This window comes from Mycteria americana, chromosome 3 (genome assembly GCF_035582795.1).
Source record: "Mycteria americana isolate JAX WOST 10 ecotype Jacksonville Zoo and Gardens chromosome 3, USCA_MyAme_1.0, whole genome shotgun sequence".
In the NCBI taxonomy this organism is placed as follows: Eukaryota; Metazoa; Chordata; class Aves; order Ciconiiformes; family Ciconiidae; genus Mycteria; species Mycteria americana.
The window spans coordinates 34,302,273-34,319,952 of NC_134367.1; the positions used below are offsets into that span (position 1 = coordinate 34,302,273).

General features: G+C 40.2%; 1 long non-coding RNA gene across 3 annotated transcripts in view; it reads right to left on the minus strand.

Annotated features, from left to right (window-relative positions):
* Positions 1 to 17,680, minus strand: part of LOC142408115 (uncharacterized) — a 52,123-nt gene that overhangs the window by 25,741 nt on the left and 8,702 nt on the right. The window lies entirely within an intron of this gene.

A 17,680-nucleotide genomic window follows, 5' to 3' on the forward strand; every position in this document is an offset into this window, starting at 1 on the left:
CCCATTGAGGCTGCTAAATTGCATCCTGTTGCCCTGCTCAGGGCTGTGAATCATTGTGCTAACCTGGAATGGTGCCACTCACCTCCAGAGCTTCTCTCTGCTACAAAAATTAGCAGGCTACTTCCCACAGAAAGTAATTTGCAAGAAATCCCTTCTAGACCCAACCATCAAACAGTGGACAGAGGCTTCATTTTCTTTCCCAAGGCTTACAACACCAGGAAATCTTAGAAGCAGCGTAGGAAAAAAATAAAATTAAATTAAAGGGGAAAAAAAAAAAAAAAATCAAGCGACCGTCTACAGTTCTGCCTGTGCCCTTCCTGGCTAAAGATGAGAGCAGGCAGCTAGTATTTCAGATTGCCAGTGACCTCTCCAACTACCACCCCATATTAACTTCCTGACCAATCTAAGTGAAAGCCTGCCAAGTATTAAAGAGAGAAGAAAGGGATGGTAAGCAGCTCGGGTACTTCCTTTCTGGAGATATTTTTGACCAGTGCTGCAATTCTACGGGTCTTATCTGAAGAACTGACATGTTAGGCAGGGTTTAACAACATCCTGATTTTACCTTCTGCGCTAAACACAAACCCAAAGAGAGTGCTGATGGCAAGTGTACACAGGCTGTTTGTTAGGAGGCTATGCAAAATAATCAGAGCGCCTTGTGATGAGATGAAAAAGCTGTGATGTCTACCTTATCTCCTCTCCTGACTTACGTTTCTAGCTAGAAATACTCTACTCTCTCTTCAAAGTTGCAGCAACTGACATTTGCCTGCTCACAGCCCCAGCCGGGCTGCACAAGCTGCACTGAAGCTACTGCAGGACGGTATCAGAAATGATTCTGCTGTCACTGTTAGCCACTTCAGCAGAGGTCAAAAACTGAATTTCAAGAAGCATGTCAATTGGTGAATTGACTCTTCATAACAGAAAATCTGTCCTGATGCTGTTCATGCCAGTGCCAGGAAACTTTGCTCTCGAGAGCCCAGCAACATGACACCTCCCGCCACCACAACAGTAATGTCGAGAGATGCTAAAATGGGAACCAAAGAGGAAGTTGAAAGTTAAGTTAGGTTCAGATTTTAATTTCTAAAACAATAAAATCCTCCATTCTGAAATGATAAATGTGGACATGAAGAATGAATGATGTTCAGTTTTACATTATGTGTCTTCAGATTCTTTAGAAGGGTAGAGAGCTGACAGATTTGCTGCAACAGAATTTACTGCAACAATAGTAATTTCTCTGACCAGATTTGAAAGCATACACCTTGTTTTCTAAAATGCAAATATTTTACTCTCAAATTTAAAGTGACTGGAACTTAAAATGAGATCTGACACAAATCATAGTAGAAAAACATAATATATACTAGGCCTACAAAAATTACTGCATTCAAGGTACATTAGTTACTTTTTTGGTCAACTCAAAGAAACTTCCATCCCACCAGCTGATAGTTCTCTCCTAAGAGGGGAAAACTGGTTCCAGCAAATTAAAGCAAAATATTAGCAACATAAGGCAAAATGCAATCGAGTCAGAGAGACGATTTATTGCTTACAATGAAAACTACCTTCAGATTTATACCTTCAGATGTCCTTTTCAGTAAGCAACTGAAATTCAATGCAAACTATTTCTCAATATATGATGTATGTCACAACCCTGATTTAGTTCATGATGCAATTTTTAGCACATGCTGTTTCCACTCAACATACTTCATACGACAGATGTGCTGCAGCCATGAAAACATCTTTAGAAAGTTAAAAACTACTTACTTTTAAAGCAAAAATGCTGTGTCCGTACATTACAAGTTTAACTGTACAAGTTTTACTAGGAGCTACTGAATCTCTAGGAACAAAGATACTTGACCAGTATTTAAAACAGACAGCAGACACTCTCTACAGATGCAGTTAGGAGCATTTGCTTGTTCTACAGCTTTCAGGGAGGAGAACACATATCTGCATATAACACAATCTTGTAACTCAATACACCTAGCAAGTGTAGTCTGCCACCGGTTTAGAAAACTCCTCTGCAAGAGAAGAATTGACAATGATACAACCAAGTCTAGTCACCCATGTTCCAAGACAAAGAGCAAGTGCCAGAAGTTTGAGGGACTTAAAGCACCAGATACCCTTCCTAGAAACATTTTACATTTATTTTAGCTACGATGAATGAGTACACTTAGATAGCGAAGTTGTAGACAACAAGCACTTCTGAACACAAGGCAGACCGTGTGCACCTCAGGGTGAGTACCCAGGCAGGAATAGGTAAGCTTCAGCCCTGCTGTGCAAGCACCTTCACAAATATCAAACAGTCAGTTGGCAGTGGGGAAAAAAAAAAAAAAAAAAAAAAAACACACAAAAACATGTATAACTACAGAAAAGTAGTAGACAGGCTTAGAACTGGGTCCAGCTGACACTACTGCAAGGAATATGCTTTCCATACCTTTATTTTATGCTTGCAGCTTTTTGTCTGTGTCCTAATGAGAAACAGTTGCCCCTTCTTCCCCTCAACATATGTCCACTCGGAAGTATAAGGGCTAAACCAGTCTTAAATCAGCAATACTAACAAAAGATCCAAATCATTCCAAAATAACACTGTCCTCATAAGCAGCAACTGCAAAATGCCCAAGGCAAAAATGTGTTCAGTTCCAAATTTTAATTATTCAAACTCTGTACTGAAACACTCACGTTCTCCTTTTCCTAAAGCTACTAATTTCATTCCATTAACCAACACGTGTAAAACCTGCAGATCTTCCTGTTGAGGAGAAGAAATGCTCAGACTAGAAAACTTGCACGTTATTTTTCAGTATGAGTTCACAGCTCCTTTACAATCGGGATTCTCAACTCAGCACACTGACATGGAAGGAAGCGTAACAGAAAAATAAAATCTTTTAACAAAGCTGATATCTGCAATCAGTTCCTCCCAGGAATAAAACACCCAACTTTCCAAGACAGCACCAGATATGTTCATATAACATATCTTTGTGATAGAAATGAAAAGAACAACAAGGCTTCTCTACAGATTTCCTCATACAAGACATGAAATCATTCTATGTAGATAGTTGCTATGGTGCAGACTTAAGGGGGAAAAAAAAAAGAGGGGAGATCAGACTTCTTGTTTACAGGTTTCCAATATGCTCTGCTTGATCCATCTTGAAATTGAAACCCTTTAGCTTCCTGTCTTAAGGCTGTCAGATAGTAGAGGACAAACACGGTGTTACCAACTTTACAAAGCTCCCACGTGTTCTGCATAGATCCAGGGAAAAACATCCACGTGGATTAGACGACAGACAGGAGGGACAATATAGTTTCAAAAAGAATAAAAGCCATACTAAATCCTGAGAGACTTACTCAAGGGAAAAGAAACTTACTCTGGGAATGAAATGCCAGATTATCTTTGAACACTGTCAACACTTCACCACAATGTAACGCTGCATGGACCTATAAAAAAATATGCTGTTTTGACATTCTCAGGCGAAATCCTGATTCTTCCGAGAACTTCTTACACAGGTTTTATCCAAACAGGTATGCCTGGCTATTTAGAGATTCAAGAAGAATAAGACAAACACATTTAGGGTAGGATTCAACTCTGAATAAAACACCTAAACCATATAAAGGCACATAAACTTCCCCTACAGTCAAAAAAGCCTACAGAAAGATTCAGCTTATCCTACAGCAGACACTTCGAGTGTCATTCAGGTACCTAGACATAGGTATCTGCTGTCAGTTTAAACATCCTGGGAGTTCCACCTCACTTCCAGTTGCCTCTGTTGTAAACCCTGCAGGTCCCAGGTTGTATCCATCAGCATTATGCAATTTTTACCAATGCTTCAGAGATCCTAATTGGCAGTAGGTTTAGGCAGGTGACCAGAGGGCTGCTATCCAGGCCCCTCTGACTCTACCAACTACATCTTCACTGACTATGAAGAGAGAGAGAGAGGAGCACACATAGAAACTTGGCGCAGAAGTATGAAACTTAAATGTTTTTCATCAGTCATGAACAGAATGCATCCTTTATCCTTTCGCCAACTGACAAGATAGCTATCACTTGTAGAATAATCTTAGGCTATTCATTATTGGGGTTTTGGTGCTATGTAAGAGATTTGGCCCTTGCAGTCACTTCTTTAGGGTCCCATCTGCTGAAGAAGCAGCCAAATGTAATTTCTTGCCTAGATCCATTATTCACTTGCCAGAAGATTAGACTAGAACCTTTTTGCCAGAGTCTTCTCTATAACCTGCCTGCATGAACTGCCTTAATCAACTTTTCTTTAGTACGGCGCATAAAACCCACTCATACAGAACAGGTTAGGTCTCCCATTCAGTCAGTGACCAGTCTGGTTCTGCCATATATTGTGTTTTTACTGAACATGCAGGGTGGGGTAGAAGTGACTAGAGCATCCAGGATAATTCCAAGGTTTAGGAACTTAATGATGCGGTCTTCCTAAAATAAGCACAAAGTTCCCTGCACAGAGATGCCTTTAAAGACCTCCAGAGGGAGATGCCGTCTAATTTTTGGCATCTAAATTGCTTCGAACATCCATCTTAGGCATCAGTACTGGCCACACCAGCATCTTGCTACAGCCTGAATATTCTAGTCTCTTGTCAGGTCAGGTCAGGAATACAAAATTAAAAAATAGGAGAGGAAACAAGACCTATGACAGCTTTCAAATTCCATGGCACTTTTCTTGCTCTCTTTAGACTGGAATTTATTCGTCCCCTGCCCCCAATGCTACTGTTTGCTATCATCTATTTCTCTTTCTTTACCTGCTTACTGTTAGAACAAAGTATAAAAATACTGTTTTCCATATCACCACATATACCTGGAAAGCTTAACTAATGCCCCAAACCGTTTGCTCCCTACTCCTAGCCAACAGCCTAAACTGAAACAGTAGCATCTAATCGGTATTTGTGCTACTATCAGCATTACAAGAAATTTGAAGGGGGGGGGGGGGGGGGGGGGGGGGAACACAAACCACTGGAGGGTGTAGACTTCTTTCCATTATTCTTTGATTCTTCCATCTTCTGGGATTTGTTTCAAAGAGATCATTAATCTCCTGGCTGTTAACCCAGAAGCCCTCCTGACTGCATTCTGTCTACAGAAATCAGACCTTCACCAAGGCCAGACTTGGACAGAACAACTAACTTTTAAACACTGGAGAAAGCATTGTCCTTTCACTGTAACGTTTACAAGCACACATGGTTCTCCTTTCCTATTTATTTAACAAGCATCTGAATGATTCCACTAATACTAATATGGCTATAACCCAGTTCTCACAGCTCAGAGATGAGGGACGCTGTGCAAGGAAACCACCCTGCACCCAGTGCTTCTACAGCTATACTCATTACACACAATCCACCCAGTTGTAGGAATATTTAAGAGAGTCACAAGGTTCCCATGGAGAGAGAGCTGAGATCTTGTCTGATTTCATTCCAAATCTACTGAAAACAGAGAAAAGCTTTTGCCAAGGCAGTTTTGGCAAGTATTTCCAGCAGTATCCTAGCTTGCCAAAATGCATTTGGATTTTGCTGGACTTATTTACTTGTTCAGTACGCTCAGAGAAGTAGAAACATTTGTTGCTGTAGAGAATTTGGCTTACTTTGAAGACCTGGAACAACACTTAAAAGATGAATCAGGGACTGACTGACTTCGGAATTTGATCTATTAACCTCAGCTTGTAGTGGTGTTGTATCCTGAAGCATTAGAAGTAATCCATAGCTCAGCTGCTTCAGGTCTGAGACCAGACAACTCTTTGAACTCTCAAACGACACTTGTAATGTGTTATTTCTACATAGCCAAGTTCTACTCCTTTCAAAAATACCATCCAACACAAGCCGTAAGACGACCCTGAAGATCCTCTTTAGGAGTCAAGTCAAAAGAGCACAACTACATTTTATGACAAAACTGTCATTCTTTGCTGACTGCATGAAGAGAAATCCTAAAGGCCTGATTAAGACATTAAGCATCCAGTCTCTCAAAAAACAAAGTTACAACCCTTTAAGACACCTTCAGTTAAAGGCTGATCCCTCCCACACTGTCGTCCCCACCCGCACTCACCACAGGGCTGGTCAGTGCTCTGTTTCCACCCTGTCACTGGGGCATGCAGGAATGCTTTCGATTAGATGCGTCAGAGGTATATTGGTGACATATTTTGCCTGACAGAGTCATGCTCAACTGGTCGACTCAAAATCTGGAGTGAAAAAAATCAAAGTATTTCAAAAGCATTATTTGCAGCGCTTGTTTTCAAGGTTTTGGCACTGTTTCTCCCATGTTTGTCCACTCCACGTTTTCAGCTTTACTAGCTTGCTTTTGCTCATTTTCCCTTTTTTTTTTGCTGAGCAGACATTCTTTCTTCATGCCTCCCTCTATTCCTCCGTCTCCTAACACTGCCCACTACCTAGCAATAGGCCAGCAACCTTGCCTTCTCTTTTCAAACACAGAAGCTACGTACTAGGTCACAGCCATGGTCCAACTATCCTCAAATCACATACTGCTAGAGAGAAGTACAAAATACCACCCAGGCTTATATAGCGTCATTTTTCTAACTCCTTGCTGTTATAACATAAATTCATCCTGGAGGCATAGCATTTCATATCATTCTTTCTTTTGCCTTTTAAAAGCACATGTTCTTACAACTCCTTCAACCCGTTATCCAGTAGGCACTTACAATGCATTTTTCACAAGCAGAAAAAAAATCAAGTATACACATACCCTAAATTTCTGATTTCTAAATGTGTGTATATATATTTTGGTTGCATTCAAGAACAGTACCAACTTGCTTCCTAAGAGATACAAGTAGACTGCTATATGACCTCTTTCCATCTTCATTGTACCTTTCCAATATTTAATTAACTTGTAAAGTGAACAGGAATACCTCTGGTTTCCTGTAGATGAACCAACAACAACAAAAATAAACCAAGAGAAGATAAAAAAATCAGTACCTACCTCTCCCCACCCCAGGGAAACATACCACTCAATGATGATTCTCCATTGACAATTATAGTTTTAAATCTGTTCAACAATTTTTAATCCCCCTGATACATAGTATCCAGACTTTTTACTATGTTAAATTTTTTTTCCATCAGGATGTTTGGGTTGCCAAATCAAATATCCTGAAATGCATCATAAGGGCTACTATGTAGCTAGTACCTCGTATGAGGCTACTAATCTGCCTGACTTAAAAAGAAATAAAATAAAAAGCTGACACAGTAGGTGAGTTGCATTTCCCAGTATGATTTACTCCCCTTACCTACTTTGGTCCAAGTCCTATTTCAGTACTTTTGTCCAAAACTATGTCAACCTGACAGCCTATAAACAGTTGTACACTCTACTCACCCAGTTAAGACCCAACACAAATTAGTTCCTATCTGTAATCTGGAGTAGTCTAATTTTAGATCAGCAGTCCACAGAGTTTCTCATATTACTCTTCTCTAACTCCTTGATACAAGTTATTGGCATCTTCTAAGTTAGGTCATATTTTAATAGCTGTTGTTAAACATCCTCCTGGCTTGCTAAAGTGGAAAGAATGCCATCAACATTTGTATCTGACTAAAATCTAGTTTTTTAACCACATACCTGACAAACTGATCAAGTACTTTTGTCTTTAAGCACTGCTCTATGACTTCTACCTGGTCACGGAGAACCAACATTAAAGTTACTTTTGTTTCTAATAAAAAGCTTTCTTTCTCTAACTGTCCAGCTGTCCTCCCTCCATCCATGTCATTTTCTTACTAATTTTATACATTGCTTCATTATCTGCTAATTTATATTCATGGAATAAAAGCTGACAGCCATCTATTTAGGGATTTCTGGTGGCAGGAGGAAGGAAAAGAGTATTTTTAATAGCTGTTTCCACCCCTATTCTCAGCCATTTTATCTTTGACAATCTCCCTTGATTGTGGATTCTTCCACAACTAGTAAGATTTTTGTAAGCCATTCCAAAGCGCTCTGCTTTTTCTGTTCATATTTCATCTTTCACCTTGTTTTGTTCAAAAGCTTTCTACCTTTTGAATTTCCTCCTTTGAGAACAAAAGATTGTATTCATCTGCCCACATACAGACTTCTGTAAGCCAAGATACCCATACCTGAGCTAGTTATCCTAGCCTGACTTTGAAGATAAAGGAGAGAAATAAGCATGGCAACTGGGGACAAGTCATCCCATCCCTAAATACATATCTAAAATAAATCATATAAATTGTCTCATAAAAGGGCCTCTCCTTCTTCATTAAGGTAAGCCTAAAATGGTCCTACTCAGACATGGTCCCCCACAATGTGGTTCTCTCTAAATTGGAGAGATACGGATTTGATGGGTGGACTATTCAGTGGATGAGAAATTGCCTGGATGGTCACATTCAGATGATAGTGGTCAATGGCTCAATGTCCAGATGCAGATCAGCGACAACTGGTGTCACTCAGGGGTCCGTACTGAGACCAGTACTGTTTAATGTCTTCATCAATGACATAAGACAGTGGGATCAAGTGCACCCTCAGCAAGTCTGCAGATGATGCCAAGTTGAGTGGTGCAGTTGACACACCTGAGGGACATGATGTCATCCAGAGGGACCTGAACAAGCTTGAGAAGTGGGCCCATGTGAACCTCATGAGGTTCAACAAGGCCAAGTGCAGGGTCCTGCACCTGGGCCAGAGCAACACCCAGTATCAATACAGGCTAGGGGATGAAGGGATTGAGAGCAGCCCTGCAGAGAGGGACTTGGGGGTACTGGTGGATGAAAAGCTGGACATGAGCCAACAATATACACTCGCAGCCCAGAAGGCCAACCGTATCCTGGGCTGCATCAAAAGAAGTGTGGCCAGCAGGTCGAGGGAGGTGATTCTGCCCCTCTACTCCGCTCTGGTGAGACCCCACTGCATCCAGCTCTGGAGCCCTCAGTACAGGAAAGACATGGAGCTGTTGGAGCGGGTCCAGAGCAGGGCCACAAAAATGATCAAAGGGATGGAACACCTCTCCTATGAGGGCAGGCTGAGAGAGTTGGGGTTGTTCAGCCTGGAGAAGAGAAGGCTCTGGGGAGACCTTATTGCAGCCTTCCAGTACTTAAAGGGGGCTTATAAGAAAGATGGGGACAGACTTTTTAGCAGGGCCTGTTGCGATAGGACAAGACGTAATGGTTTCAAACCAAAAGAGGGTAGATTCAGACTAGATATAAGGAAGGAATTTTTTACAATGAGGGTAGTGAAACACTGGAACAGGTTGCCCAGAGAGGTGGTAGATGCCCCATCCCCGGAAACTTTCAAGGTCAGGTTGGATGGAGCTTTGGGCAACCTGATCTAGTTAAAGATGTCCCTGCTCATTGCAGGGGCGTTGGTCTAGATGACCTGTAAAGGTCCCTTCCAACCCAAACCATTCTATAATTCTATGATATTTAACTATACCACAGCTGTAGTAAGTTCAGCAAGGTGAATCCTTTCTATAGGTATTTCTTACCAACTTTCATGAACAATTAAATCCTCACAGAGTATTCAAAGGTAATGATAACAATACAAACCCACTATGGGACAGAGAAATCACATTTCTGGTGGTTTTCCACATTAAGACACCACCATATTTACTTTCAGAATGTAATTCCTATTTGTTTCTTTGTAAAGAAGCTTAATTGCTCAAGTTACCATTTTTGAGGTGCTTAGCTGATTCACAGATACCTGTATTTATGTGACCTGCCAAGTGGCTTCTATACCCTTTCCAGGGCCACCTTTGGTCAAAGAGCTGTACATCTGCAGGGTCACAGCCATGGGCCTCATCTAACAAACTCTGCAGAGGCATTTGAGTGTTGCTTTATACCCCTTCCCCCACTGCTCCTAACGGAGTCTTGTCCTGTAAGTCTAGGACCTAAGCTAGTTTCCTTCCTTTCACTGCTTTCCATGCATTACATAGAAGCTCCAATTGCTGCTCGAAGGACATCACTATTCATACAAAAGACCAAAAACCCTCATAGCAGGTACCGTTTCAAGGAGATAATAAATACTGTTGTAAATGTGTCTCACATAGGCTTTCCGTTATTTCACTACTGTTTAGTTTAAGCTGTTGAAAACCCCTCCATATGTTTTGAAAACATTTCAGGATGTTGATGATGAGCATTTATAGCTATAGAATTAATCACTGCTATGAATCCTAGAATTGCATCAGATATGCAGAAAGGCTTTAAGGTTACATAGCTTTCAACAATTAAAACAGAGGAACTTCACAGTTCATTCTAGCCTCCATACCTTAAGTTGCTGACACACTAATAAGATCTTTACTGTAAAGGAACAGCAGCATTTGTTCTTAATGTAAACAGACTAAATATTCAGTTGCTTTTTTTTTTTAAACCAGTAATTTTAGAGCAAGAGCTTCAGATAAGCATATATTCCATGGAATAATGTTGTAAATAAAACACAGCTAGAGTGCTTGAAACTAATTGTATTAAGAAATTCTAGAACACAAGGCTGGTTTACCCTGCTCAGCACATACAGCTAGGCAACAGGTGGAAAAAAAACTGAGCCATTTGCACAGCCTCCTTTGCCTCTTTCTTCCCTTCTTCACACTGTATTATCTCTGGCTTTGCTGATATATGTTTGTGTGTATGTACACATATGAACACACACACACAAAATACATGGCAGAGTATGTCAGCCTTGTATTGTAGAATTTCTTAATACAATTAGTTTCAAGCATATATAAAAATATATAGAAAGGAACATAAAGGTTATACATGTTGCTATGCAGAATAGTGAAAACCTTTCTGGAGGAAATAAAATGTTTTCGCCATTCTGCACAGGATAAAGCAGACAGTTTCCCCAGAAATGGCAGCATACATCAGAAATGCAGCTATCAGCTCTGCAAAATCAACACTGCAATAAGAAAATATTAATCCTACTCTCCAAGTATACAGAAGGTGGTGAGGGCAAGGGAAAAAAAAAGTACTATAAACATTATTGTAAGAAGATCTCTTAACAGCCCATGGCCTTCAGAAGAGTGCACAAACTCATCCCAAAGCTCTTACTACAACAAAGTAGTTAGAAAGGCTGTTGACTGATTAGACTTTTATTTCTGAAGTCAAGACAAAAGTTTGAAAAGTTTGAAAAAAAGATAGAAAAAGTTCAAGCCAGTAATGGAGAATAGGATTACAGGACAACTGGATGTGAGAGTTAATACATGTAAAAGCTGTGATGGCCTTGAAGACAAAAGCAAGAAGCTTAAGTTGCATCTAATTAATAAAGGTGAGTCAGGGGAGGAAGGCAGAGATGCATGATCTGGTGAAAGCAAAGAGACAAGAAATCTCTGCACAGCATCCTGGAGTGCTAAAAGCAAATCCTTTGCCCTTACACAAAACTAGAATAAAAAAAAAGGAGTGCAATGAAGAGGACAGAACCACTCGGAACTCTTCCAGGCAGATGCTGAAAGACCAACTATTGACTGAAATACACCTGGATGCCCAGAAGAGACTGCAAAAAACCCTCTGAGCAATATCCCTCTCTTCCACTGATATCCTTGCCTTGCTACAGGCAGAAGCTCTGAACTTAAATTTTCTATGTTCTGCATTATCAAAGGAGGTATGTATTTAATCAAAGGGCATACAAGGGAGGGGGGAAGGAAAAAAGTCTTCAGCAACACAAGACAAAGTTACTGAAAATATCTCCAATTTACTCACAAGAAAAATCAAGAGCCAATGACAGGAAGGCTGAATTGGAGCAAAATGCTGGCTATCCATATTAAATCAAGAGAACTATTGTTAAATAAAAGAAGCTAGGTTTACACCCACAGCTAAAAAGATGCCTCAAGCCATCATCTGGAAAAACACTATGTCACTGCACGGCACGTGGCTTTCTTTTCATATCCTTTGTTCATTTATTTGTTTCATAATAACTGTTTGAAGCTTTAGGAAAAACACAGAACAGTCCGTATGTATCAATACAAAAAAAAAAAAAAAAAAGAGGAGTGATTTCATGCATCTTGGTCTATAAATTACTGCTTAAAGGGGAAAAAAGCTATATGCCCAATTCAACTCAAAAGAGTCATCCCTTCCAATTCAGATTTGTTGTAGAGCTACAGGTTTCGTTCATCTTCTTTTACTGTGTTTTTAAAGAAAACAAGCACATCGTATAACGCCTATTTCACATATCATTAACAAAGAAAACTCCCGAAGAAGCATGGCTATGTAACATTGTTACTTTTCAAGCAAAGAGTTAAAGCACATATCTGAACAATTTACGGTTTTGAGTGTGGCTTGAGTAGGAACAGCAGCTCAGTACTGAAAGCTTTCCATTCACATCATCAACTGTATTCTCTTCATAACAAGTGCATACGTAGGCAGATGGATTGTGCCTTTTCCAACAGCTGCCCCGTCATTTTATAGATGATTTCCATAAACAGCATGCACGGGTAAGTAGCACTGGTTGAGTTTCCCCTTTTCCTTCCCTTCTTCCTGGCCAGCAGACAGAACTTCTGCAGTGTCAAAACCAGGACCCCTCAGATGAGAGCTGCTCTTCCCTTTCAAACAGGGCTGGGGAGGGAAGCAGCTTTTTTAAGAATACATCCATTAATTCAGTAGAGGGGTGAAAAGGGCTTGACTTGACCTACCCAAATCTGGAAGCCAGGGCCTGAAAGCAAGACTTTGCCTTCCAAGTGAGACAGTGACCTCTACAAGTACCAGGTACGACAACATGCACCAGCATTTAGGGCAACACAAAGCTAGCAGCCAGCTGGCTAGAAGCTGGCTAGCAGCCAGCAACAGAAATTAAGGACCACTGCTCTAACGTTTTTCTGAAGTTTAGCCCTAGCAGGTTTTAAGAGGTAGCTGGCAGAAGAGCAGGTTACACGTCTGAAGCTGTTTTTCTGGAAGAAAACTCCTCATGTGCATGTAGCAAGATTAGAAGCTGAAGCAAACAGTCCCAACATACTACTACATTTTCCAAGAGGAAACACGCTGAACTTTGAGACAGTACGTAATTCAGGAAGAAGAGTAATAGAATGGGTATTGAAAGAATTTCCTGCTGAAGCACAAATATTATCAATATGTAAATCTTCACAGGAGATACTTAATGCTTTTGATATTAAATACTCTGCCTATGCAAGTTCTCTCCTATTGCTCAATCCTCTTCTTCAAATATATAGTGAAGCTTTCCAGATGAGGAGATTATGTCAAGAATCCTCTGCCTAGATAGTGTTTCTCAAGTGCATCCAAGTTTCATGAATTTCATTACAAGGTCACTTAGGAAGTTCTCTGGGTTGTCAATACAGCCAGGTTTAAGCCCAGAAAGGTTGCAGAAGCACTCACCTAAACACCTGTTATTTGTTGAACCACAGCTCTCTTCATTCCTGTACTACTTTGTCAACAGTAACATCCATCTCTATCATTCACAAATATAATCTGACTGTGGTCAGTAATTCGCGTTTCTCTTTTGCTATAGATACAGAAAATTCAGCTACTCCTACAATGAATGTAAGCCCTACTTCTGACATCTGCCTTGGCCCTGAACTTGGTCAGTACATCGCTAAGTTTGCAATACTTTTAAGTCAAATGTTGTATTCATATTGACTCTTCTTCTTCCGAGTTCACTACAAACTTTTCAGAGTTTCTTAGATTTGCAAAAAAAGGCTTTTGGAAACCTCTGCCCATTTCACCTGCTCCTTCTGCTGTACTTAGAAAAAAAGATCAACCTAAAAACACAGCCTCATCAGTGTCTGTCCTAACTTCAAATCCACATACCATCCAACCAAACCATCACCTTTCAAGATATTTACAGCCTGGCAAATAACAGGCTAAGAAGATATGTCTTCTGTCTTCCTCCATTTTAATTAAGCAAACAACTCAAAGCCACCCAAACACACACAGACAGTTACTCCTAAGCCCATCCCTCTGTCCCCCCTGGTTTTCCTCTCACTCTTCCCATTTGTTGCCAGCCCACATCAACTGGATTCCACTTGGATGCCACTGGTCTTGAATTAGATTGTAATCCCTTGTTGGGAGAGCTCGTACCTTACTATGGACAGTGAAGCGTGCAAGATGATGTACAGTGCTAATCCCAACAGAAACCATCAAGCAGTACTGAAATACAATATAATCTGAATCTATGGCAAGTGTACAAATCTACACCCAAAGCTATTTGCAAAGTGTGGATTAGTGAAGTTTCCTCAAATATAGAGCATGCTTTCTTGACATTGTGGATACTGCTTTAGCTACCTACATGTCAATAATGTTTTATAAGAACTCTGACCAGGACATTAGCTCCTCTAAAAAAAAAGTCAGAAACTCCAGAGAGACTTAGGTTATCTGTATCTTATGTGAAATCTAAAGGGAGAGATTAATGTTTAGATTATGTCCCCTCATACTTTTATATGAACATGCATACATATTTGAGAAACAAGGATACTGACGACAAGAAAAAACAAGTTAACAACAAAACCCTCTTTACCAAAGGCGTAGATATTTAACACACATACCAACAAGATGCGTATCTTCTCTCAAGAGTAAATACACTAGTGCTTTCAGTATCAACTTAAGTCAGTTATGTGCTACAACCTCGCTGCTCTTTTTCTGGTACGATAGCAATCATCATTAACTAGCGTCTCAATCACAGAAACTCTTCTCTATGTCCTGGGGTCATATTTAAGCACAGGGGTCCACCCACATAATAAAACTAGTTGGCAGGACTGGAGTCTTGAAATTGTCTCAACTGACTTCTAGAAAAGTATGAATCAGCTTTCAGCACTTCCTCCTCTTTTTTTTGAAAGGGAGGAGGGAAGAGAATGAAAGGAAAGGGAGAAGGGGGAGGATCACTGACCCTCAAACAGCTGAGACGTTGTTATACGTCAGAGGTGAACCCGCTCACATGAAATCTCCCTGACTTCCCCATCATTTTGCAGGGTTGGGCCTCTTCCAGGAAAAATTAATTTTTTTATACATTTTTTCCCACGGTTGCTTTAATTGGTGCATTTCTAGTTTCCAGAACTCCTGTAAGTGATTGCTTCCTACAAGGCTTAGGATTTCAAATTCTAAATGAACCATTGCAGAGATGCTAAACATGCAAAATCACCTTGCAAAAACTTTGTAGCGGAGTCTAGAAACAAAGCCAAGCAACCTGTACAGCCAAGCAAGCTGTACAGAAACTCACTCCTGAAAACTTTGAATTGAGTTTGCAGTTAAAAATATAATGTAATTGACTCCATTTTTGCTCTTTTTCCTACCAGAGATTGGATGACTTCTGGATATTCAGACACAGACATCACAAGAAAGATTAAGCAGTACGTAGAAAAGTTTGGCCTAAATTCATATGTCTGTGATAAACCAAATAGAATAGAAGTTTTAAACAGACAACTATGCTTTAGGTGTCAAACATTTCTTGACGTCTGTGGCAGTTGGCAGCTGCAAACATCCGACTGAAAGCCCCATCTGCTGCTTCACAGCTTCCAGTCGAGGATGTTTACAGTCGCTCACTGTCAACAGCAATACACATTCCTCAGCTGTTTACTTTATATTATTAACATGCAGAGGCCTCCAAGCAGGTTAGTTAAGATCGCTACAACTTCTGTTGCTGTGTTGCTGCCTGCAGATGTACATGGGACTGTTTCCGTACGTATTTACAAATGAAATAAAGTATGACTTCCAGAGGAACATTTGCAAAAATATTTTCTGTTCAAGCATTACACTTCTAGAATTATGTTGCCTATTTTACATCCAGCAAGAACTAAAATAAAGACATACGAAAAGAGCAACTTGCTTCTGCTGTTGCATTTGTTTTGTTCTCCAGGAGACTAGAGCAATCCTGTCACATTCATTACAAAAACTGCACTACTCCACAACTAAGTTCGCTTATCAGCACAGTGACTAAAGATAGCAACGGGCACGAAAATAGAACCAAACCCTTTCTAAGGGTATTTCACTACAGTGTCTGGGATGGCTTCCTTCCCCACAGAAAAGTGGATGCGAGGGAATTATGTGATATTAGAAGTTAGTTTATGCAACATTTGCTTCCAAATAAAACCATGGAAAACAACCCACCCAGCCCACAGGGGACTGTGGGGAAGAGGGAGGAAGTCATGTAGCAAGCTCTGCAAAGGCTTCAATAAAGTTCAAACCTGTTAGAAGATTTCTACAAATTATCTGAGCTAACCAGCTGCTGCTACACTTCACATAGTTGGCAGAATGGCATTTCTCACCAAATGAAAAAGCCAAAAAGATTTGGCATAATAATGTCCCGGTTGTACATTCTGCTGTTTGTTTTTCATTCTATCTCCCGTTTCCTTATTAAGTTAATGATGGGGAAAATTAAAGATTAATCACTCAACTATTTTTCTGAAGTCATATGAAACCGCAGCAGGCAAGCAGAGTGATTATATCACTCTAATTAGAAGGTGTTTTTTCCTTGAAACTTTCTTGCCCCCAAATGAAATTACCGCACTGTAAACCGAGTAGGTTATGAAAAGACCATAGCTGGAACGCAGAAGCCCGCGGCGTATTTACTCAAACTGATAAGTGTGAAGGATCTCTATAAATCACTTTCAAAACTCAGGGTTATATTTTCTATACTAAGGTTAAGAAAATTAATCTTTCAGGCAGCAGGTGAAAACAAGCAGAATTATGTTGGGGCCTTTCCCTTTATTCAATACCAACTTTGAGCTATTAAAGCTTCCTAGGGAACCACATTTTCTCAATGGGTCAAGTCACTAAGGAAACAAAGCAAACTTTATCAGTGCTGCACAACTCTACATTCCAGGAATTCCTAGCACTTGGCATCTATATACCACGCCAGAGCCACGGGATCCACTCGCCCTTTCCTTAGCAGAGCTACCATGACAAGCTATGAAAGTCTCAGTAAGGTGCCCAACTTCACAAAGTTGCCAATACGAGGAGGCACTGACAGCCCCGCGTGAGGTCTGCTGCAGGACAGTAGGGTAAGAAAATACATTTCCTATAATGACAGTTTTGAAAAAAGGAAAAGAAAGTTCCTCTTCTGGCAAGTACCATCTTGTTTATCGCAAGCCAGCTAAGAAAAACACAAATAGTCACCTTGCAAGACAATCTATATGGACTGTAAAAAAAAAAAAAAAAAAGGCAACAAAAAAAGTCCTTAGATGCAAATCACTGACTGCAGAATGGAAAGATTTCAGCTTAATTACACCTGGTCATGAAACAGATTAGCCTTTCATTTTTAAGTGTACCAGCCTAATATCTACAACTTAAAGGGGGAAAAACTAGGGAGCCTATAAAATCCTACTACTTTGAATTAATTAGATGAAGGACATTATGTCAGCAACAACGTGCAATTCCACCCCATGTATGGCTTCCTTTCCGCTTTTAAAAGACATCAAACAGATTATATCTGTATGAAAGTCAAGGCAAGGTCAATCTAAAACTGTGAGGCATTTTATCACACAGCATGGACTGTTAGGCAAGGGAATGCAATCAGTTATCTTTACTGCTCTGTTTTTTAATTTGTACAGTATTCCTATAGAGGTGTTTAGGCAGAAAGTGTCCAAGACTCGACTATCAATCAACAGGGCTTGATACATGCTGATCTTGATAAGGTTTTGAACAAATACAGGTAAGAAAAAAGGAACAACAGTCTAACTTTTCAATGTCTTCATGAATTTACAGTTCACATCACAGAAGGAGAAAGGGGCAAACTGGTGGCGCTTAAGCACCATTCAGTTAAAAAAAAATCAGCTGTTTTTCCTCTCACTCTCCTGAAATTTCCAAGCCAGAT